Below are 26,426 nucleotides of genomic sequence, written 5' to 3'. Positions count from 1 at the left end.
TACCAAATTGGAAGCAAGAGGTAACGGAACAGCTAAATAACCTGAAGGCACAAGTGAGTAGTAGTTCTCGAATACAGAGACCGAATTATCCTAACTCTTTAGCCTCAGAGGAAGAAGATGAATTATTTCGGCAATTCCGAATACCTGTTGTATCTAATGAACACACTTCACCACCACATATTCCAGTTAGTCACCGAAACCAAGAATCTGACTCAGTAGTAAAAATAATGAAGGAAGAAAGCATGATAAAGCATCGAGTTTTTCAAACCTTTAACCCGGAAAAACGAAATATCCACACAATTGTTTTTCTTCGTGGATTCTCCGGCATTTTTCCAAATTCGTAGACTGATAGACAGCGTATCCAATTTGTTACCGGATATATAGGTGGCGAATCGGCAATATGGGGAACCAAAATGGTTGATAAGTGTCGAACATATGAGGAGTTTGAGCACTGTTTCCTCAGCAAATTTTGGAGCGAAGGTGTTCAGAAGCGCCTTCGTAAAGAAGTCTATAATGCAGAACAATTTGACCCCAGGAATAATAGCCTGAGAAAGTACTTCGAAAAATATCTTGGCAAAATTAGGTATTGGGATAACCCTATCAATAGTAAAGATGTAATTATGATTCTCAAGTCTAAATTACCCATTTCGATTCGTGAAAAGCTGATAACCATACCAGATGATGATCCAAATATCTTTCTGTCGATATTAGATTCCCTAGACCTGATCTATGAGGACATGAGAGCTAACAAACCGCGGAATACTCCGCACAATTCTTGGCCACAACATTACGAGAGTAATGGCTATGAAAAGCCAGGGAACGGTTACAAAAATAGTAACGATTGGCAAAACGGAAATAAAGGCAATGGGTATCCGCACAAAAGGAATAGACATAATCAACACAACCGATTCAATCCCGTGTATAACACGACTGGTAACCAGTACGGCAATCAATCGTACAAGCAGAAGTTTGGAAACGGTTTCAATCAAAAAGGTTGGCAACAGCAGAGCGGATCGCAATGGAATGCACCGTACTCGCGCAGCCAACACTCAAATTACGGGCAGCAACAAACAGGTGATAACGCCCACTCATACCAACACAACTCCGCGCCTAGTAAAAATCAAGCGCAGGGAATGCACAGAAACACACAGTTTAACGGCAAACCACAGTGTGAAGGTGGATTTCACAGTAACAATTCCGGAAATCATAATAGTAATAAAAATCATCAGACCCCGCGAAGGCATTACAATCCCCCTGTATTTTTCGCAAACGCGGAAGACAGTAACACGTATTGGACACCAGAACAAACGCAGCAACATTTTGACACAAGGTTTGTGTATAACAGTAATTTTGTTCCTCAGTGTTCTCACAATGTCAGATTGGTCGAACTTTCTAATGATGAAGGCCAATCAAAACCACACAAACAGGAAAACTAAGTTCAGCATCTGAAAGCGCCCTAAGTGATGCTGTGAGACAGAATGGGGGCGACCACTTCGACGGAGAGACTAACCATGACGTACTTGTACTGAGATACAATGACGGGATTGACGTGAGACAAGAATTATTACAAGAGAAAGAGACGACTGACGATGATGAACCGATAGATGACCAAGTGCAAGCTATGACAAAACTTCCTATAGCCGGAATTTTTACGACTGTAATCCTATATACAGGTGCAAATATTAATGTTATGTCCTTATGTTTCTATAAGTAAATTAGTACATTAATTAAAATTCCAACATTACCCGTCCAAGGATGTTCAAGGTCAATTCAATTCCTAAGTGTAACAACACAAGTGCTAGTTTAGACGAAAATAAGACAAGCTCTAACAACGTTGACCACCCAAGCCAATTTACGCAAGAAGGCGTATGACAAACATATTAATAAGGTGTTAACTTATAAAGTAGGCGAAAAGGTCTTGCTAAAAACACACTTTAAACCATCGTTGCTCTTACAGAAAAATCGAAAATGGCAAAGTCTTTTTGAGCGACCTTACGAGATCCTTCGTATACCGCATACATGTTGTTATCTGATTTCTGATCCCGCAAATGGAAAAATAAAAGGGTTATACCATTACTCTGATCTTAAAAAATATCATGCTACAGAATAAGTCAAAAGGAAAGCTTTATAATGGCAAGAGAAGGTTAGCCGCTAGTGACTAAGTGATCAACTGATCTGACGTCGTAAAAACAAAAAAAAATAAAAAAAATGGTTACTTGGAATAAATTACACGGCAGTGAGTCTATCTTGCTATACAGCAGAGAATTTAAAATATGTTATCTTGAGCCATAATTTAAGTACAGACAAGCTGATAAATAATTAAAAAAATTCTTGTTTAACGAAGAAAGTGATCAACTCCAAGAACTCTAGTTTTAAGATTTAGTTTTAAGGAGATAATATTTAAGAGAGAAAAATGAAATATAAAGCGAAGGATGTGCCTAACAAGCCGGCTTCTGCGATATGAAATGCTAAAGAAGTGAAAATAAAACATAGTATGTAAGATTTTTTTTTTTTAAGTTCAAGGAGCAATGATCCAGAAACGAAATTTATTTTCGTCAAGGACAAGGGTCGCTTGACAATTATTAGTTCCTGATCCCACTAAAAAGGAAAACAAGGAACTAGTTTCTAAGTCAGCTATGTCTAGATTAAGTTCCAATGTACATAGAAATCTGGAACAGGTTCATCTCTGCATTAAAATAACGTAATGTTTACGAAGCATGTGAGTTACTTGTAAGTACCAACATGACCACGAAAGCGCTATCCTTCAGCTAGATAAACAAAGTAGCATTAATTGTAATTGCAATACGCAGGACAGATACATTCAAAGCCATAAGTAAAATAAATACCAAGTATAAGAGCGTAAGTGGCAAGGACAAAGCAATGATGACTTAAGGTCATATATAGAGGTCAATGCAGTGTAGCGCGAGCAGGCGTCAAGGCGAGAATAAAATGACAATGAAACAGCCGGCAAAACAACCCAACTAGTTCTTAATTGGAGCGCGTACGCAGACGTACGGCGCAAAGGGAAATTAATTTCTAAGTCATAAGGAACAAGGAGTTATTTGCTAGATTTCTTCTTCTATGTACTATTATATCTATGTCTTTCTTCTGAATTTGTGTAAATACCCGCCTAAACCCGTCCCGTAGACTTGACGTCACAGATTGAGAAATGCGGTTGACGTGGAAGGCTGGTTTGGCATACGATTTTCAAAAGGAAACGCGTGAACGAAATAGGGAAAAGCTAGTTTTGAAATGTCTTTATTTTTCCTTTTAAAGTCAATCCGAGGCGCAAACCGAGATCGCGATAAGGAATTTGAATATTTTCTTGAATGGTGTTCTGTTCTCATGTGAGAGGGCGGTCAAATGTGACTGATTGATCCTCACATCTAGTAAAGAGGAAATTTTTGTTGAAATGACAGTGATAACTTTAATTAATCTAATAAATATAAAGAACGATTCAAATTAATTAAAATAATAATAATTGCTAGCAGATCGGAGAAACAAATGTATTGTGATTGTGAACTAAAAGCATAATTAGTCTTAGAGAAAGATGATGAACAATGTAAAGCGAAATGTTAAAGATAGTTACCAACAAAGTAACAGAAATTGAAATGGACATGATAATCAAAGCTCTGAATTAGCAAGCTTCAAAGTGAGACAAACTATTTGATTATAAACAGTAAAAAAATTGTGTACATAGTAGTGTATATGTGAAGGCTTAAAATGGTGTGGAAGTCTGCCACAGACACGAAGCAATTCATCGTTGTTATAAGTAAGTGATAATTTCATTCACGATGAAGATAAAAAGTGTTAAACGTGTAGATAGGCCGGCGGACAATGATAGTCCGGTTGTGTAACCGAAGGCGGTGATGTGATTACGTGCAGTGCATCGGAAACCTAGTGTGTTAGCTGCTTTGCAAAGTGCGAGCGCTAGCCTACCTTAAAATCTTCCAAATCGGCTGGAAAATGTGGAGGCAGGGATGGTTTCAATGGAGTCTCTGTCCCTGGTAATCCTCGTCCCTACGCACCAGCTCAGCAAACCACAACACCATCGACGCAACGTGTTCGCTGAACCGTGCGCGGAAAAGCTGAAGTACCGCATGGAGGCTAGTGAGCACCTCGAGTTGCGATTCAGCTCTAACAATCAGCCTGTGTCAACGTCCATCGACGCAACAAACGCGTTAAATTTAAAGTGATGTACTAGCACAGCACTCCCGCTGCAGTTCGACGAAACGGACTTTCCATGAAAGCCGCTCCCAAAATAAAAGACTCTCATATAAGTTCACAACATATCACATACTATGCTAATGTTACATCCCGTGGATGAAATGTGAACAGCCAAACCACACGCGAATAGTGACAAAGTCAAATTCCTATGAATCCCAAGTCCTAAAATAGATTTAAGCTTAGTTTTTAGACTAATGGGTATTTATATTTTTTGTTACATGTAACGTGTGTACGTAACGTGCGAGTGAGACTCGCCCGCCAGAGCTGATGAAAAGTTTTCTACTCGGAGACCGCAAAGTAGCGATCCAACTTCTCAAGGCATAAGCTTCACCTGGAGAAGAATCAAATTTTAACTTACCTGTCAATACACAAACAATGAAAGCGTAAAAATCAAAACAACAGTGAGCAATGGAAAATGGAACCGTGTGAGAAATTCCATGTGTGAGAATTATGTGCGTATAAAAAGATGAATCCTATGTGTTTTCTTTCAGGAGCAAAGAGCCTATGAGCTATGGACAATAACTTGAGGCCACAAAGATGGTCGTTATGAACTCTGTAAAAAAATGACTGTAATGAGTATAATGTATAATCTCCATTGTAAACTTCGTAGATTTACCGTCTTAGTTTTTAAATTTTTTGTGTATATTTACCTTAAAAACTGTCTTTGTCTATGAATGAGAGATCACCATATTTGTGTAATCCTAATAATCAAATGACAGGAATACTGTGTTTGATCAATGTAAATCTGTAAAGTACTCAATCCCATAATGTTAACGGCGACATGTGAATCTTGGTAATCTCCTTGATTTCCAAGATTCCCATGGAAGGCAATGTAACATTATGTGATTGCCTTATCATTTTAAATCATTCACTAATCGAGCAGTCGCTCGGCAACAGCTACAGTTAGCAAATAATGTTGCGAGAATGTAAAAGGTGAACGACCTGTTACGTAACTTGTTTATTGTCGAAGCGCCGTCAGAGATGCAGTGAGTTGTTGACTTTGAAAACTGCGGCGCGAAAAACTGACAGAAGAAGAACACTTTTTTTTTTTTTTTTTTTTTTTTTTTGAGGTACGAGATATTCTCGATGAACAGTTACTCATTCTTCTCTTGTCTCCTGTAACTTGTGTCGGACGCGCATGTCTTGCCGCCGTATTATTATTGTTAAAAATAATATTGTTCTAGTGTAAAGTAAATGTGTAATACTAAAAGTGCCTAGCAGTAGATTTATTGTGCGACGTGTATGTGAAAACGTCAAAGGAATTGTTTTCATTACGAGAAGTGCCAGTCAAAACGGCATCCATGTTAAATCCTTCATTGCAGTGTAAGTTCGTCTATTAATTGCCATAAATTCAGAGTTAAATGGAACTGGTGTATGGACTATTCATTTACTATAGAATCTATGTCTCACTTCTTCATGAAATTATTTAATTTTCTATATGTTTCTGCCAAATAGAGAGTTCACAGTCACGAATTCTTTCGTCGAGCTCGGACGGAAGTTGCATGCGGCGAAATATTTTCTTCGCGCCATATTCTACTGGTAAATGCATGATAAACTACGGTCCCTTAGGATATTCATGTTGAGCTATCCAAAATAATTATATTTTGAATAGGCATTTACTCTCCTCTGCAATGCAACTTCCGACTGATCAGACGATCCAACAAGAAACAGCCGCACACGGTCGGCGTTCGCAAATATGTTTCCACCGCTGATTATAGCTATATGTTACAGCACAAAAGTAACATATTGTTATAATTAGCGACTACGAACGGGGACATTTATAACTGTTTGTTTATGTATACACATTACGTAAACATATCGTTATACAGTCCAGAACCGGGCTGCTGTTACGGTCGTAGGTTCGAATCCTGCCTCGGGCGTGGATGTGTGTGATGTCCCTAGGTTAGTTAGGTTTCAGTAGTTCTAAGTCAGGGTACTGATGATCTCAGACGTTAAGTCCCATAGTGTTTAGAGCCATTTGAACCATTTTGAACACCGCCGCTCCTAATCGAAACGAAAAGGCCTCAGGAGGTGACATAAAGGGGCGTCAATGAAACCACCCGATTCCTTGGGATGTTGAGTCCCACATAATTGGTGATCAAAAACAATAGTCCATAACGCGACGAGTGAAAGAACGATGTTATTGACAATCTCTGACAGTGTTGACAACTCGGCGATTCAACCCTTCTCGACGGACATCGCGGAGCTGCAACCCCACTGAACGTGATATCATCCCTCTGGTGTGGAGTATGACAGCAACCCCCTATGATCACATCAGTGTAACAAACCTTTGCTGCTTCATATCATGTTCAGATTTCTGTGGTATGCAGGGTAGAACGACTAGGGCCCATTCAAAACCATTCCACGAAATCTGAACATGATCTGAAGCAGGAAAGGTTTATTATACTGATGTGATCAGAGAGGGTTGCGACACACAAATGTGTGAACAAAGTTGTAAAGGCTCCCTGAAGCCCCCCTCCCCCCCCCCCGCCCCCGCCCCCCTCCCCCCCCCCCCCCTCATTTGGGAGAGCCCCCGCTGGTGTTCACCCACATTTATTGAGGATTTTGAAAATGTACCTTTTCAGAGAAAACCTGCAAAATACTCATAGGCGCCTGCAGACAGCAACTGGCCTCGGAGGTGTGTCAAGTGGGTGCCTACCTATAGGTGCCTTATGCTACTTTGCAGGTTTCCTTTGTAAAGGCACATTTTTTTTAAAAAATTCTCAATAAATATGGGCAGGTGGCACCGATGGTTTTGCATAACTGGAGGGTCTTAGAGGGACTGTTTGCCGTTTTATTCTTGCATGCGTTTGTGCAGCACCTGTCCATCACACAGGAGCACCGAAAACGTTTAAGGACACTTTGCTTCTTCTGATCAGATTCAGGTTTCGTCGAATGGTTTTGAACGGTCTCTAGCGGTTCCAGTGTGCAGACCACAGTTAAACTTGCTGTCGCATTGCATCCCCAGTCACAGTCAATGAGGTTTCAGCCCCACAGTATCCATTGTGAAGGTCTGAAACGTCTGAGGATGTCAGCAGTGTCATTGCTCATCGCACTGCGAACTGTTGTTTTCGACCAGGAGATGTGAGGAAATCAACGTCCCAAGGAAAGAGGTGGTTTCAGTGACACTCTTTCTGTCACCAGCTGAAGCCATTTCGTTTCGATTATGAGCGGGGGTGTGTCTGAAATGCTTCCCTCGGCAACACATAAGAAAACCACGTAAGAAAAAATGGGTGTCGTTGTTGCGGTCTCCATCCACAAAGCCATGAAAGGAAGGGGTAAAGTGTGGGTAAGAGACGTTTTGTCGAGCTTTCCATCGTGTGACACGTCTACGGTGGCGCTGGGGACAACTGTTGTGAAATTTGGTGCCATTGTGACAGCATTAACCACATTACACTTCACAAGAACTTCTTTTTGTCACGTGCGTCGACACCTTGCTGTTTGAAGCTTTGTGGAGCCGAGGGTCACGCTTTTGCACCATTACAGAGGAAAGTTGTAGGCATCTTTGGGCCAAATTATTTCAGACTTATGCCTTGGAATTAGAGACAGTTATAGGGTTTCGAAGAAATGATTTTTCAATTCTGTTGTGCAGTGTACTACACTGCAGAGCCATAACACAAGATTGCACAACAATTCACATGTAAAAAACGAAATAAAATTACATGTTGTGCACATTACAATTATCACAAAAATAAGTAAATTGTAACATGTCTAAGTGTTGAACTAAAGATCGTGTGTGCCTCTCTTAAAAGCAGAAAAGTGTATAATAGAAGGGCTGAGTACTGTACAAATACACAGAAGAACTCTAAATGCAACTCTTGCGCAATAGCTTGTTTCACCTTGATCACCTGCTCCATAATTTTAATAGACTTGTTTTCTTGTAACACTACATCGTCCCATTACCAGCGGTTCCGAAATTTCAGTATGGGCACGGCAGAAGGTGTTCTTACCTCATACTAGAACCATATCGATGTTAGTAGATACTTAAATTTAACGAAAATAAGATCGAGCGTTCGCTCTGCAACCCGAAAACGAGGCGTCGCTAGAGCATTCGACGTATTGGGCAGAGCAGCGCCCTGGGGTTGGCCGTTGGCGGTTGGCGGTGACGTGTGGCGCCGTGTCGGCCGATTGTACCACGCTGGCGTTCCGAGGCGGTGCACAGTCATTTCTTTCCGTCGACGCAGCAAACACGCGTCCTTTAGCCGCACACAGCAGCGCGGCATTCAGCACGATGCATTTTTTCCCTGACAAAGGAACTGCCTCGCCTTTCTACTGAGCTACACAGGTACACAGCCCTTTGTGGGATTCGAATCGTCGACCGCTCAGCTGCGAGCTCCGATTTACGCTCAGTATATTGGCGGCATTCACCTTACACCGCAAAATGTTAATGAGTCGTATCTAAAGACGTCCACGTCTTCTAAATACTAAATGTAGTATTCCGCCTCTGTGTAGCTCCAGTTGACAAAATTTTTAGCGACTGCGTGTCACTCTGGAAAGACATTATCAGACTGATGCAAAATTAAATCACTTCATTATATGAAAAAATAGAAAAAGCTACGATATGAAATAAGAAATAGAAAAAGTTACGATAAGAAATATCTTGATGTATAACGTTTTTAATCCATGTCGAAGTTATTAGAGATTGAGTGAATTGCGGCTAAATACTCGTAGGTAAAATTAGTTCTCATTCATCTTTTGCAGCTGATATTCCAATATGTTGCTGAAATCTGTAGGAGAAAGTGGTTGTATTGTGACCTTTTTAAGAGACATCCACGATATATATCTGAAGCTATTTACAGAAGAGGTGGAGGCTTTGTTTCTGGATGCTGCCACCAAATAGGGGAACCCGAATGCAAGAAACTGGACAAATAAGAATAGACTATAGTTACGTGAATAGCGTTTTCGAGGGAAGTCATAAAGTTTAAATCATACTCTACATACGCACCCATCAAGGCGACTCATTTTCTCCCATATTGCATGAGATGGTGGACACCTTGGTTGTAGAGGTCTGCATTTTGGCTGTTCAAGAAACGTTCCACGTCATCCTCATTCTGGAAATGCCTGTCCCATAATAGTTTCTTCATCCGAGGAGAGAGAAAGAACTTACTGGGTGCCAAATAACGAGAATAGTGGGAACAGGTCGAAGTTTGGTAGCCCAGAAAAATATGTATGACTGTGGCCTTGCGGTGGTCTCGCGGTTCTGGGCGCTCAGTCCGGAGCCGCGTGACTGCTGCGGTCGCAGGTTCGAATCCTGCCTCGGGCATGGATGTGTGTGATGTCCTTAGGTTAGTTAGGTTTAAGTAGTTCTAAGTTCTAGGGGACTGATGACCACAGATGTTAAGTCCCATAGTGCTCAGAGCCATTTGAACCATTTTTGACTGTGGCCTATAGAGTGTAAGCTAGGGCTATGTCGTGCAGCAAAAACACCCTCTTGGACAACTTCACGCAGTGCTTCATGTCGTCAGGATATTTCGATTGTACGCTCCTCTGACGGTTTTCCTCTTTCGCACATAACCTGTTACTGTCACACTAGGACTGTCCAATAAAAAAACACCTAGCATCAGCCTTGCCAGTGGCCATTGTATCTTTGCTTTGTCAGTGAGGATGAAACAGCAGTACGGTTATGGAGAATCTGGCACACTTAAAAGTGTAAACATCGCCAATTTGTACCCCCAAGTCTAGCCCCTTATCTACGACGTCGTCATTATGATGTCACAAGCCACGTTTCTTTTCCTATGACGTCACGTTGGCGTAAAATTAGAAAAAGCTCCCAAACAGGCAGTCAGGAAGCATGAGGCATGTTACATCTACAATACTAGTGTTACGAAATACGTAAGATTCATCTGAACTACGTAGATTGTTGCAAAGTTCAAAAGTATTTATGAAAAAAATAGCATAAATGGTGTAAGTTACAGTTTTCCCATGTATAAAATAGTAAGCACAGTTTTCAGCAAAACACATACAAAGCCTGAGCTTTTCTGCACCATCTTCAAAAATATCTCAATGACTGATGTTATAATAAAAGGATTCATCTCTTTCTTCTGTCTCTCTCTCTCTCTCTCTCCCTCTCTCTCCCTCTCTCTCCCTCTATCTCTCTCTCTTTCTCTCTCTTTTTCTCGCACACATACACACACACACACACACACACACACACACACACACACACACACACACATACAAACGATGTGAATTTTGCACCATGTTCAAAAGCATCTAAACTACTTTGATTACACTCTTGATTACACTCTAAGACAAAAGAAGACGCAAAACGAAGAAATTATACTAATGACACGAATGTGATGTACATTAAGAGACAAACAAATGATTACAGTTTCAGGAAAACTAAATGAACTATTAAAGAGAAAAATATACACAAATTGAGAACTCTGTAACACCTTGGCCCGCCTCTGGCCCTTATGCAAGCAGTTATTCGGCTTGGAATTCACTGATAGAGTTGTTGGATGTGCTCCTGAGGGATGTCGTGCCAAATTCTGTTGAAATGGTGTGTTAGATCGTCAAAATCCCGGAGAATTGTCTGGAGGGCCCTGCCCATAATGCCCCAAACGTTCTTAATCGGGGAGAGATCCGGCGACCCTGCCTGCCGAGATACAGTTTCGAAAGCACGCAGACAAGCAGTAGAAACTCTCGCAGTGTGCAGGCGGCAATTATGTTGCTGAAATGAAATTCGGGATTGTTTTCCATGGAGGGCAACAAACCGGGTGTAAAATAACGTCGACGTACTGCTGTAAGGATGCCGCAGATGACAACTGTAGGGGTCCTGCTATGAATAGGAATGCCACCCCAGACCATCACTCTTGGCTGTCGGGCCGTACGGCGGGCGACAATCAGGTTGTCATGCCACCAACGTCCAGGGAGTCTCCAGATAAGTCTTCAGTGGAGTGTCCTGCTTCGAACTGATCCCCGATGACGAGCGAAGACGTGTCTGTCGATGCACCTCACTGTGGTCGAATACCAACTTAATTGTTGCCCGCCATACGGACCGGAAATCATGAATGGTGGTATGCGGTACGACTTGTTTTCAAAGCGTTACGCTTTTGGTTGTTATCCGCGGCAGCCTCATAGCACAGCGATACGTCGACGATATTCCGTGCCCCACTTTGTTCCTTCCTGGCAAGCCATCCTGGTCTTAAACTGCAACAAGAAAAAGCCCGGCCAAACACTGAGAGTTTCTGATGCTTGTCTTTGTGCTTGCAAAACCATACCCTCGCCAGCACGATTGCCAGATCTCTCCGCAGTTGTGAACGATTGGAGCATTAAGGGCAAGGCCCTATAACCATCTCGGAGTTTTAACGATCTACTGCGCCAATTGGACGGATTTTGCGACGATGTCACTCAGGAAGACATCCAATAATCCTATCAATCAATACCAAGATGAATAACTGCTTGCATAAGGTAAGAGGTCGACCAACACATTTTTGACCTTCCCAATTTGTGAAGCTCTTTCTCGTGAATAAATCATCCAACGTTCCTGAAATTATAATCGTCTGTTTGTCTGTACATGTATATCACATCTACCGATTTCCGTCACTTTCGGATAATTCCTCCTCATGTGTCGTTTATTTAATACTTTTATTTTTGTCGTAGAGTGTATTTATCAAATATACACTCCTGGAAATGGAAAAAAGAACACATTGACACCGGTGTGTCAGACCCACCATACTTGCTCCGGACACTGCGAGAGGGCTGTACAAGCAATGATCACACGCACGGCACAGCGGACACACCAGGAACCGCGGTGTTGGCCGTCGAATGGCGGTAGCTGCGCAGCATTTGTGCACCGCCGCCGTCAGTGTCAGCCAGTTTGCCGTGGCATACGGAGCTCCATCGCAGTCTTTAACACTGGTAGCATGCCGCGACAGCGTGGACGTGAACCGTATGTGCAGTTGACGGACTTTGAGCGAGGGCGTATAGTGGGCATGCGGGAGGCCGGGTGGACGTACCGCCGAATTGCTCAACACGTGGGGCGTGAGGTCTCCACAGTACATCGATGTTGTCGCCAGTGGTCGGCGGAAGGTGCACGTGCCCGTCGACCTGGGACCGGACCGCAGCGACGCACGGATGCACGCCAAGACCGTAGGATCCTACGCAGTGCCGTAGGGGACCGCACCGCCACTTCCCAGCAAATTAGGGACACTGTTGCTCCTGGGGTATCGGCGAGGACCATTCGCAACCGTCTCCATGAAGCTGGGCTACGGTCCCGCACACCGTTAGGCCGTCTTCCGCTCACGCCCCAACATCGTGCAGCCCGCCTCCAGTGGTGTCGCGACAGGCGTGAATGGAGGGACGAATGGAGACGTGTCGTCTTCAGCGATGAGAGTCGCTTCTGCCTTGGTGCCAATGATGGTCGTATGCGTGTTTGGCGCCGTGCAGGTGAGCGCCACAATCAGGACTGCATACGACCGAGGCACACAGGGCCAACACCCGGCATCATGGTGTGGGGAGCGATCTTCTACACTGGCCGTACACCACTGGTGATCGTCGAGGGGACACTGAATAGTGCACGGTACATCCAAACCGCCATCGAACCCATCGTTCTACCATTCCTAGACCGGCAAGGGAACTTGCTGTTCCAACAGGACAATGCACGTCCGCATGTATCCCGTGCCACCCAACGTGCTGTAGAAGGTGTAAGTCAACTACCCTGGCCGGCAAGATCTCCGGATCTGTCCCCCATTGAGCATGTTTGGGACTGGATGAAGCGTCGTCTCACGCGGTCTGCACGTCCAGCACGAACGCTGGTCCAAATGAGGCGCCAGGTGGAAATGGCATGGCAAGCCGTTCCACAGGACTACATCCAGCATCTCTACGATCGTCTCCATGGGAGAATAGCAGCCTGCATTGCTGCGAAAGGTGGATATACACTGTACTAGTGCCGACATTGTGCATGCTCTGTTGCCTGTGTCTATGTGCCTGTGGTTCTGTCAGTGTGATCATGTGATGTATCTGACCCCAGGAATGTGTCAATAAAGTTTCCCCTTCCTGGGACAATGAATTCACGGTGTTCTTATTTCAATTTCCAGGAGTGTATGTGGGTTGCACCTTAGAGTATTCAGATTTACCAAATATATGTGAAAAATTTCTCAGGAACGCAAAGTTTACGTGTCACATTGTTTTTTCCCGTCTCAAATAAATAGAAGGTGCGACATACAGTATTTCCACTTCTAAACTATCCTGCAACTGTACAAAACGCACGTGCTCTGCCACACTAGCATACTAGGCGGGTACTTAACGTTTCGTATTAGTCCTAATACAGAGCATGCACAAATACAGATCTAGCTAAGCATCACTTTAGGGGGAAGAAGGTAACAACACACACAATATTTATATCAAGTATCACAAAGTTATTTTCATGTTTGAAATGTCCATCAAAATCGTGAAGGATGTAACTTACAGTATTTTCATCTCTAAAATTATGTAAAAAGTACGTCAGAAACATAGTGTTTATTATCAAGTGTTACAATGGTATCGCAACGCTAAAATATCTGTCAAAAGATACAAAGACTGTTGGCATTTCGATCATAGGATTACTTGGGGCTTCATTACTCGTGGTATAAAGATGAACTATAAGCCTCTGACATTTATAGAATTTTTTCAGTAATGCTTCACTGCACCAAGCACCATTAAGGGGGAAGAAGATAGTACACCCTGTTCCTCAGTAGAAAATTATAATCGATGTTTTGCCTGTCTAATATTACTTTTTATTAAATTTCATGTAAGCCTACTTGAGGTCATGTTCTACTTTCGAGGGAGCCAGCAACATTTACCGATCAGAACAATTGTGGCAAGGCTCTACACTGTCAATAATATTTATCAAAACATTCAAAGATACTGACATTTCGATATGAGACTATATTTTTGGTGGTACACAGAAGAATCTTTCATTACAAGAAATTTTTCAATAATGCTGCACCTCCCCCACCTCCACTTAAGGGGAGAAGAAGATAATGCATTATTTTCTGCAATAGAAAAATATACACTGTGTGATCAAAAATATCCCGACACCTGGCTGATAATGACGTACAAGTTCGTAGCGCCCTCCATCGGTAATCCTGGAATTCGATATGGTGTTGGTCCACCCTTAGCCTTGATGACAGCTTCCACTCTCGCAGACATACTTTCAGTCAGGTGCAGGATGGTTTCTTAGGAAATGGCATCCTATTCTTCACGGAGTGCTACACTGAGGAGAGCGATCGGTGTCGGCCGCTGAGGCCTGGCACAGAGTCGGCGTTCCAAAATATTCCAAAGGTGTTCTGTAGGATTCATGTCAGGACTCTGTGCAGGCCAGTCCATTACAGGGATGTTATTGTCGTGTAACCACTCCGCCATAGGCCGTGCATTATGAACAATTGCTCGACCGTGTAGAAAGATGCAATCGCTATGCCCGAATTGCTCTTCAACAGTGGCAAGCAAGAAGGAAAATATCAGTGTAGGCCTGTGCTGTGATAGTTCCACGCAACACAACAAGGGATGCAAGCCCTCGCCATGAAAAACACGACCACACCATAACACCACCGCCCCCGAATTTTACTGTTGGCCCCACTCACGCTGGCAGGTGACGTTCACCGGGCATTCGTCATCCCTACAACCTGCCATCGGATCGCCATATTGTGTACCGTCACTCCACACAACGTTTTTCCACTGTTCAATCGTTCAATGTTTGCGCTCCTTACACCTAGCGAGGCGTCGTTTGGCATTTAACGGCGTGATATGTGGCTTATGAGCTGCCGCTCGACCATGAAATTCAAGTTTTCTCACCTCCCGCCGAACTGTCATAGTATTTGCAGTGGATCCTGACGCAGTTTGGAGTTTCTGTGTGATGGTCGGGATAGATGTTTGCCTATTACACATTAAGACCCCCTTCAACCGTCGGTGGTCTCCGTCAGTCAAAAGACGAGGTCGGCCTGTACGGTTTTGTGCTGTACTCACGTTTCCACTTCACTATCACACCGGAAACAGTGGACCTAGGGATGTTTAGGAGTGTCAAACCCCGCTTACAGACGTATGAAACAAGTGACACCCAATCACCTGACCACGTTCGAAGTCCGTGAGTTCCGCGGAGCGCCCCATTCTGCTCTCTCACGATGTCTAATGACTGATGATGTCGCTCATATGGAGTATCTGGCAGCAGAAGGCAGCCTAATGCACCTAATATGAAAAATGTATGTTTCGGGGGGTGTCCGGATACTTTTGGTCACATAGTGTAACTGACATTATTGCTTTACTAAAACAGCATTTTAACATAGCTCTAGTTGTGTCCCAATGGTGTTCTACACATTGATGAGATATTTTCTGACTCTTTAACACAACTAACTGTACTAAAAGTGAAGTGTTTTAATTAATTATTAGTGCTATATCACTTAAAATACATAATTTCCTAATATGCAGTAAGAAGTTCATAATACACTAAATACAAAATGTAAACACGGCCAGAGACAATGATGTAACAAGCTTCCCCACAGAAACAGAAGTTCAATAACTCGAAAACACGATCTCTGTACGAAAATAGAATTACTTATCAAATAGGTTAAAATTCCGAGTATGAAACATATGCAGATTCCTTAATGTAATACACAGTTACAATTAAAGTTATAATAAAATTTAGAAAATCTTTCAATTGTTAGATTGCATGCATATATAGCAATTAAAATATAATGACTAAACTTATTTCAAATGTCACTACAACTATCCTCAGATCTGAAAAAGTAGTCACCTTAGGAAAAATTTCTCTCTTTTATAGAATAACCTTCAAGGACAAAATGTTTGAAGGTAATGACAATACAAATACCTACCAATTTTAGTAAAAATTTCAGCATATAATATGCAGAACAAGCATCATATATAGATATTAGATGTCTATGAACTACATTCAGCTGTGCAGTGCTACACCAAAGTAAAAATTTTGAACATACCATGCTCGTATGAAACATAAGTTGAACAAAAACTTATTGTACCAGTTATAACCATATCATGCAACAACTTGGAGCTTTATAAGAGGCAAGTTCAGTGAAAAATAGTGCTTATAACAGCACAACAAAGCTGCAACTAGTTATACGCCTGCAGCAATAAACGAATCAAATAAATACGTAGTAAACAGTGAAACATAAATCTGAAGTTAAAAGTTGGACAATATTCAGAAGCAAGAACATACATTTTGAATTGAATCTTCCTGGTTAGCTGCTAATAGTCTCGTTATAGTTCCTACAATAGGCTTATTTCGGCGGTGTTAACATTGTCAAGTACACCTGCTAATATTACAGTTTCTAAATATCATTTGATTTTGCGATATTTCTTTTTGGAGTTAATTATGCCAAAAAGTATCCGACCGACCTGAATTGCGTTTCACTTGACCTGCATGCATCCCACATAACACAGCTCCCTTGCAGGTCCTCTGATCTCTTTGCACTACTGTCGTTTGACTATAAAAAACGGATAGCCTACCACAGGAGATCACTAGAGATCTTCAAGATTCTCAAGGTAATGAGTCCAGATGTAAGTCAACGCCACGCTATTGCAAGCACTCGGAAATGCGTCATTAGAGATGGGACAGTCTTCAACGCTTGTAAACTCAATTTTATTGCAGTAAGTGACATTTCAAAGTCACTTCCACACATTAGCATCAGAGTTAACGAACTGCGTCAGATAACTCATTCGAGCAGTCTTTAGCTAAAATTGAATATATTTATGCACAAGAGATTTTGAGACAATAACTGGACTCCTGAAGTTCTATGACAATTCGAAGTGTTTTTGCTCTTTAAAAGGTTTTTCCACACACGTGAAACATAGTTCCTGATACGAGTGGTTTATTGCACACTGGATGCTGCACTCAGCAATGCGATTAACAGCGGCAGGCGCTCTATGCAAACTCCAGAATTAGCATCGTATCACTAATAATTTCTCTGTACTCATGACTGAACAATTATTTCTGCACATGTCTGAATTTTAAACGGCTTGAGAAACTTTTTTTTTCTGGATCTGTATTGAAACCAAACACTTATACCTACTGTAACTGAGTACGACCAAGAAAAGCAGCTTTCGCCCTTAATTACTACGCGCAAAGAGTCGAGACATATCGAAGTTTGTTAAGGGAATCAGTTAGCAAATCTGAATTTAAAAATGTTTGTGCTCAGCCTGGAATACTGTCGAGACCCTTATCTCCATATTAACTAACCACGAAAAATGTTTAATGCAATTTCAAGTAAGAAAGTTTGCACGTGTTTAAAATGAAGTGCTACGATATAAAGTTCTGTACCGGGGACTCGAACCCAGCATATAATCAGATTGTTAACTAAGTAAAATCAGATGTTAGATACCGAATTTTTTCACCAGCAGTGAGATGTTTGAATTGGAAAGAAGGAAACAATTTTTTTGCCTGACGGGGAATCGAACTCGACACCTGCAGCCGTTGTTTTCTGTCAACGAATTGATTGTCCGCCAATAGTATGATGTGTGCATGTTTGACTAGAAATAACATCATCTGTCGTTATTGTCAACATATGAAGAGACATTAAAAATGGAAAATATTTATCACTAGTAGTTCGGTGTACAAAAGGTAGGACTTCAAATGAAACCATGGACATTTTTGTGCTGGACCGGAATTTGCACCCACATAAGTGCTCTCCGTGGTGATCTAGAGGAGTTTACCATCTTGGAGAAAACAACAACTGATCGAACTATATCTTCCGTGTGGGTCAGGTACTACGAAAGAGGAGATCCGAATTCGAATACCAGTCCAGCACCAAATTCCCAGGGTCTCAAGTTACGATAAAACAAGAGCCCTGTGACCTTAAATGACCACTGGCTCATTAAATAAAATAAAGTTAGTGGTGGAAGGAGACTGATTGGCGACAGAGTTCTGTTTGCCGCAACTTCCGCCTCTGCTGTGGCCCAAACTAAACACGCTCTACCACATTTGGTAGTGAAGAGACGTGATGTTTATAATGTGAATTCTGAACTACAGTGCTACCAGACGTTCTTCACTTGGCATTACTAGAGGAGAAGGACATCTGTTCGTGTGTGTCTAAGATACATGCCGAAAGTGGGAATCGAACCCATACCTCACAACTAAGACACTAGAATCAATAAGACCAGTGAAGCCCACATTTGCTACATTCATCATTGTGTCGTAACGTATGACATGGATGGAAAGATGCTTTTAGTTACCGTAGCCTCGATTGGAGACCATTTTGAAATTTTCACTATTAAAATAAATTTCTTAGGTCGATACATATCATTCAAGAGCGTGAAGTTACCAAATACTTCGATTATTACTGCCAATATCGCTATTAGCTTTTTCATTCTGCTGATGCTGATACACGCGTGCTTTAAAGAAAAATTTAATTCTTCTTGGTCAGTATGAGAGGCAGTGGCGCAAATACGGGAAAATATTTCGTTCATAGCAAACGGTTGTGGCGTTCTGCAGCAACTGGACCGTCCTTTTTCTAATCAGTACCACTACGAAATACGCAATGCTTCCTTGTATTCGTCGGAGTTTTACGGGAGCCAGAATAATCTTCCAACATGACCGTTCTCCTGTCCACATAGCGAACTGTGTAAAACATCTCCTAAAGGCGCTTACTGCAATAAAATTGAGTTTACAACGGTTGGGGACTGTTCCATCTCTAATGACGCTTTTCCTAGCGTGGCGTTGCTGCAAACAGATTAGAGGACCTGCAAGACAGCTATGTTATGTGTGATGTATGCACATCAGGCGAAACGCAATTCAGTTCTTTTGGACACTTTTTGGTATGATAGTACACTCCAAAAACAAATTTCGCAAAACTAAATGAAATTCACAAATTGTAATAGTAGCAGTCGTAAGTACAAATAGTAATATGGCGGAAATAGGCGTATTCTAGTAAATGCAATAAAACTATTAGTAGCTAACTTGGAAGGTAAGTGCGTTACTACTGCTCCATCAGATTTTTATAATTTTGCAGTTGTACTAATGAATTTGTGGCACAACTTGACTAGAAGAATAGATCGGTTAATAGGACATTTTTGGGCCATCAAGGGATCACCAATTTAGTACTACACGGAAGCGTGGTGGGTAAAAATTGCAGAGAAAGACCAATAGATGAATACAGTAAGCAGGTTTAAAAGGGTGTAGGTTGCAATAGTTATACGGAGATGAAGAGGTTTGCACAGGATAGAGTAGCATGGAGAGCAGCATCAGATCAGTCTTTGGACAACAGTAAGCTTACGCATGTATTTAGCTAGGTGCTATTCCTCGGGGGAAGCTCACAGATGCATTCCGCTTTCCCTAGCGTTTATACTTTTCTTTTGTTGATTCCCTGTTTACTGCCCAGCAGTAATCGGATGACATTGATACAGACCATTTTCCCTGGTATCTTATTTCCATGTCCGAAATTTGCTGGTGGAAGGATTCTCCGCGCTCGTTGGTTACAGAACCACTGTTGTCAGGAAAAAAGTCGAAGTGAGTATCTACGAAATGTAACTTCAAGAACATTTTGCACCCCAATGTACGGTAGCAGTGCAGAAGATTTGGCAGAACATCCTTATAGTTTTCTGCTCCCTTATTTTGTAGAAAGTTTGTTGACACTTGAAGATAGGCATCCCAAGCTATTTTTTCGTCACCTGTCAAGATGGTGTTGAAATGCTCATCTTAGTAGAGTTCGCTTATCTGGGGACCCACAAAAATCCTCTCTTTTATTTTCGCCTCACTAAGACGTGAAAGATTCTCGCGTAAATAGAAAAATGCTTCCCTAGTTTTGTTCATGGCCTTAACGAAGTTTTTTATTAAGTTCAAATTTTATAGGAAGCACAGGGAGAATTATGTTCTTGGATGCGACAAGTGCTTCATGCGTGACATTCTGAGATCCTGGTTCAAGTGATTGACGCTTAGGCCAACCTTCCTTTTTCACCATCAAATCCATCGTAAACAAAATCTTCTGTAACCCACCTCTTCTTTAATTATAACCGCTTTGTAGCGGATATCCCAGAAGCACAGGAAACAAAAGCATTTGGTGTAGCCGTGTTGAAGCCCAAGTAGTATGCCTTTCACTTTCAGATCCCGAAAATCTGCCATTTAAACAAGTAATTGTTCAATCGCAATAACATTTGTTTCAAGTTATCATATGTTTCTTTCATGTAAGTTCCGTACCTCATCGGAATCGATGTCAACACACGGCCACAATGCAATAGCACACACTTAAGACTCATTTTTCAGGAGTCGATGAACAACCTCCAACTGATCACTTTTATAATCAATGCACAAGGCTGCCATTAGTCCCTTTACTGTACATCACAAATAAATACCTCGTTCTTTTCACTATACAAAAATCGTAGGAGTGGCACAAAGCGGTTACGGAACACAATCATATTTCCGTTTTATCAAGACAATTTCACTGTTGTAGTCTTGACGCCAACAGTTAAGCTTCGTCTATCGGCAATTTCTGATCTCTCACTAGATCATTAAGTTCACAATGTGTTATTTTGTGAGTCTCTATACACTCATAGTTACACACAAAATCAGAATCTTTTGTAGAATTGGGTTCTGAAGGTGATGGTGCAGCACTAATTTCACTACCGACTTCGTCACTATCATAGTCAGGTGGGACAGAAAGGGGCAGTCCGTCTCCGTGAGACACTGGTCGCATAGCCAACGGTGTGTTAGGATACGTCTTGGAAATACCATGTGTTAACCGAGTTGTCGCACAACAGTAACACTGATTCATATGGTTTGATGGTTCTCACCAGATCATGGGTACAGCAAAGCCCATGGAAGATCTTGTACGATTCATGCACGAATGAAGACTTGAGACCAAGACATAGAAATTACATGAGCATCCCAAGTCTGTCTACCATCAGCGGGATTTCTAAGCCTATATGGGAAGGGATTGACAATGAATGCTAATAAAATATGTGGCGTTATTGACTTCGTTTGCTATTTCGGTGTAGACTCTCAGCAAACGTAGTAAAAATAGTTAACACTGTTTACAGTATTTGACAGCCAATTGAATCAAAGGAATTACAATGACCACACGCTCTAACTACACTTCAGTAACACGTTCTTCCAGCATACGAACAGAAAACACATTGTAACAGACTGAAACTACGTTTAAATGAGACATCTCCTCTCCTTTCCTCTTCCTCTTCACCTTGTTACTATGAGCCCGGGATATAAATAACAACAGAATACGCCGAGCTGTTGTTGCCTAAAACTTCATCACTCTGTCTACTATCGGAGGGGTTTCTAAGCCTGTATGGGACAGGATTGAAAATGACTGCTAATGAAATTTAATTGTACTTAAATTCGAGTTTTTGACCGTCGATTTCATTATCAACGTGGTCGATGTAGTTAACAAACATTCATTTCTTCCCAGTTACATTTTTAGTGTTGGCTTGCGTCATTGGTCAACAGACTACACTACTGGCCATTAAAATTGATACACCAAGAAGAAATGCAGATGATAAACTGGTATTCATTGGAAAAATATATTATATTACAACTGTCATGTGATTACGTTTTCACGCAATTTGGGTGCATAGATCCTGAGAAATCAGTACCCAGAACAACCACCTCTGGCCGTAATAACAGCCCTGATACGCCTGGGCATTGAGTCAAACAGAGCTTGGATGGCGTGTACAGTTACAGCTGCCCATGCAACTTCAACACGATACCACAGTTCATCAAGAGAAGTGACTGGCGTATTGTGACGAGCCAGTTACTCGGCCACCATTGACCAGACGTTTTAAATTGGTGAGAGATCTGGAGAATGTGCTGGCCAGGGCAGCAGTCGAACATTTTCTGTATCCAGAAAGGCCCGTAGAGGACCTGCAACATGCGGTCGTGCATTATCCAGCTGAAATGTAGGGTTTGGCAGGGATCGAATGAAGGGTAGAGCCACGGGTCGTAACACATCTGAAATGTAACGTCTACTGTTCAAAGTGCCGTCAATGCGAACAAGAGGTGACCGAGACGTGTAACCAATGGCACCCCGTACCATCACGCCGGGTGATACGCCAGTATGGCGATGACGAATACACACTTCCAATGTGAGTTCACCGCGATGTCGCCAAACACGAATGTGACCATCATGATGCTGTAAACAGAACCTAGATTCATCCGAAAAAATGACGTTTTGGCATTCGTGCACCCAGGTTCGTCGTTGAGTACACCATCGCAGGCGCTCCTGTCTGTGATGCAGCGTCAAGGGTAACCGCAGCCATGGTCTCCGAGCTGATAGTCCATGCTGCTGCAAACGTCGTCGAACTGTTCGTGCAGATGGTTGTTGTCTTGCAAGCGTCCCCATCTATTGACTCAGGGATCGAGACGTGGCTGCACGATCCGTTACAGCCATGCGGATAAGATGCCTGTCATCTCGACTGCTAGTGATACGAGGCCGTTGGGATCCAGCACGGCGTTCCGTATTACCCTCCTGCACCCACCGATTCCATATTCTGCCAACAGTCATCGGATCTCAACCAACGCGAGCAGCAATGTCTCGATACGATAAACCGCAATCGCGATAGGCTACAATCCGACTTTTATCAAAGTCGGAAACGTGATGGTACACATTTCTCCTCCTTACACGAGGCATCACAACAGCGTTTCACCAGACCACTCCGGTCAACTGCTGTTTGTGTACGAGAATTCGGTTGGAAACTTTCCTATGTCAGCACGTTGTAGGTGTCGCCACCAGCGCCAACCTTGTGTGAATATTCTGAAAAGCTAATCAGTTGCATATCACAGCATCTTCTTCCTGTCGGTTAAATTTCGCGTCTCTAACACGTCATCTTCGTGGTGTATCAATTTCAATGGCCAGTAGTGTGTTAGTCACAATAGATTTGAACAGAAGGACATCGTAGCACTTTAATGACAAGAAACTGAACAATAGCTCTGGAAGACTCTTCAAAGATCGACCGTGCTTGGTTATTTCCTCAATAAATTAAGGCCACATTACAAACCAAAGCAGCAGTTGTCTTTGGACGAGGGGATGATTCCAAGGAGAAGATGCCTGAGGTATCGTACGTACAGCCCTTCAAAGATTACAAAGAACGGGTTACTTGTTAGGACAGTGTGCGAGAATGTCACAGGTTATACCTGGAATAAGGAGATCCACGCTGGTGAAGGGAAGAAATTAGAAGATCTGTTTTTTTCAGTCCTTGGACCTTATCGTGGCATGTGGCACCGTACCTACCAGGATAATTTTTATAACAGTGACTCTATTTCACAGACACTACTGAAAAACAAAAGTGGAGTCTGTGATGTTACTCGGGTGAACAGAGGCTTACCGCAAACTTTGAAAGCCAAAGTATTAAGAATGAAGAAAGGTGACACAGTTTTCTGTAGACAAGGTGACGTACTTATCCACCTATGGGAAGACAAGTACAATGTTAGAATGATATCAACAATTCATTACGTTTCTGTCTCAAACACAGATACCAAAAATAGAAGAAAGGAGAGGATGTATTGGGGGCTGTGTGTATAGATCGATACAGTGCCCACCAGAAAGGAGTTGGACGTACACATCGGTACCTTTCTTACAGCCTTACTCTAAAGGAACCGATGAAATGGACAAAAAAGTAATCCTCTCTCTAATAAACTGCGGATTGAAACAATTCGTTTAAATTCACAATCCTCTGCATCCAGATGGACTAACAAATTATAAGCAGTTTCTCCTGTCGGTTGCCAAATACTGTATTACCGACGATGATAATCAAGGCTCTCCAAGTGGAGAGAGGTATTTGCTCTGCCCAACCGCTAGTGGAAGACGGCGAGCACCATGTAAGGATCTAGCTGGAAGGCTGTTCAAATAGTGGAGAAAGAAATTTCCTTCCAGAGTCAGTGGAGTTTGTGCTGCTCGAGGAAAAAGAGAATAAAACAAGGTAAATTTGAAAATTTTGTTCAGTTCCAATTCATAGACAGAAATGTCTTCGCAGTACCTCACATCAAAAAAGTAATGGGAATTTTTGTTTGTACGTAAGCTCTATGCTAAATACAATAAATGAAATAATAGTAATTGCGAAGGACAAGGTCTCCACGATCAATCAAACCGAAGGGCTCGGTGATAATATTTAAAAATTGTCGACGTGCCTCAGTGTTACATGTATAGCAACGTAAGTAAATTTTGTAACGAATGACTAGCTCAACAAGTGGATGCTTATTTTTGTGCAAACTAATATCCTGGATTATGATGATTATTTTTACAGGTAGTGTATGATTACATCACGAGTATAGCTTATAAAGGTGGCCTTTTCTACAGACATCAAAGTTTATTGTTTCATAATGTGACTAAACATTTTACGCCTAAACAGTGCATGTTGATGCAAGGTTGCTGAGATGTAAATTTGTTTATGGTTACGTGTAAAAGAAGAAACAATACCGTTCCGTATACTCAAACAGCTGCATCAAAAGTAGAGTAGAGGACCCGTCAGACAGTTACGTTATGTGTGCTGTATGCAAACTGAAATACCCTGACACTGCCGCAAATTAGAACAAAACTATCCAGACCTTAATGTGTTAAGCAGTGTGCTGACAAACTCACACCAGCTGGATACTTTTATAATGGTAACGAAGATCAAATTGTATGTTTCGGTTGTTGTGATGGCTAGAAACATTGAGAAAAAATGCATGATCCACAGGTTGAACCCACTCTATTGTTTTTCCAAGTCTTTGTGGTTCTAGAGAAGGGTAAAGATTTAATAGATATTATATGCTGGAACAAAGACGTATTAATTACAGTAATGGCTGCAGCTAACATTAAGCGTCCTCCAAATTTACAGGAAGCTGTAATGATTATCAACTCGAAAGCAGCAAGTGTTCTGCCATCTGAAAAGAAAGTGACTTTGACGGCTCTCGACAATGCTTGGCTGTGTAAAATTTTATTCCCAAATACAAAATGGAGTACTGTTGTTTCCATGCAGACACATTGCTGTTTGCGCTATATGAACAATTCCCCCTTCCTTACGTGATGTGGATCAGGGTCCTATTTTAGATGTAGTAGGCGCATTTTTGTCGTAAAAAGTTCAGTATCAATGGGCAATATTTACATATAAAATGTATAGTTAGTAAAACAGTATCATACTTCTTTTATACTACCAGCCTTAGATATAACACACATGTCCATCTCTTTCTCCTATTCTAGCAGGCCAACTTGCTTATACCTGAATGTATGCTTTCTTCAATGTGTCCACTGGAGACGTCATAAGAATACGGTGTTGTACATGTACTAATTGAAAAGCTGTTTGCAATATTCATGTGAATTGTTGCTACAGATATCAACTGCACGGCCACAGGAGACTACGTGTCCCTTATACAAAAATACTATGAAAATATTTCTGATTGGCTTCCGGAATTTTGTCGGCGGATTTTGGGTTCACCTGTATAAACAACATATCAAAAAGAAAATTGAGCAAATTAACAATGAAGCAATAGCAACATGTGATGAAATTTTTTCTCTTGGTTGAAGACAACGACTGGGTGGAAAGCAAAATAAACGAACAGAAAAGTAGGAAAAGATCTGGACATGTTTTTGGCAAACTAAATTGGTCTTTCGGAACTGAACTTCCAGTGCGGCAGAAAGGGAAATGACTTAAATTTGCAGTTTATTTAAACCTTCAATTTATTTAGACACGAAATTTTAATTTTAATTTAAAACATTTGATTAAAGCTTCTTACTTATTTTATATCGATTTATTATAAAATCAAAATGTCGTTATTGTCAAAACCAAGGTTAGACCCACATTTTTTGCGTGGAGTTTAATGTGTTTTAAAATATTTGTTTCAGTTGCGTAACTGTAATCAGATTTGTTACAAGCGAATTTCAGTTTGTTTAGATGTTAGAAGGGTGAACAATTGTTTGTCCACATTTTCTTTTGAGAGTAAATGGAACTAAATTCGTAATTGGTTGTACTATATTTTCATTTAATTTATCTGTAATTTTATAAGCATTTTCTAAATGTTTTGATTCTTTAGTAAGTTTATAACTTTTAACAACATCCTCTCTGATGTTTACAACTGTAGTAAATAAGGTTCTCATAATTATTTTCCTGTGTTCTTCTACTTATTTTCTTTTCATTCCATTTGTTTTAGTGGATTTTCATTAAAATATTTGTACTTAACTTTACGTTAGGATAATTCTAAAATTCTAATCCATTACTGTTCAGACTAAGGTTATTTATTTCAAAATCATCTCTATATTAATTTGTTAATTATA

Source organism: Schistocerca americana, chromosome 3, assembly GCF_021461395.2.
Source record: "Schistocerca americana isolate TAMUIC-IGC-003095 chromosome 3, iqSchAmer2.1, whole genome shotgun sequence".
In the NCBI taxonomy this organism is placed as follows: Eukaryota; Metazoa; Arthropoda; class Insecta; order Orthoptera; family Acrididae; genus Schistocerca; species Schistocerca americana.
The sequence above is the reverse complement of the archived record's forward strand: the minus strand, read 5'-3'. Positions refer to the sequence as shown.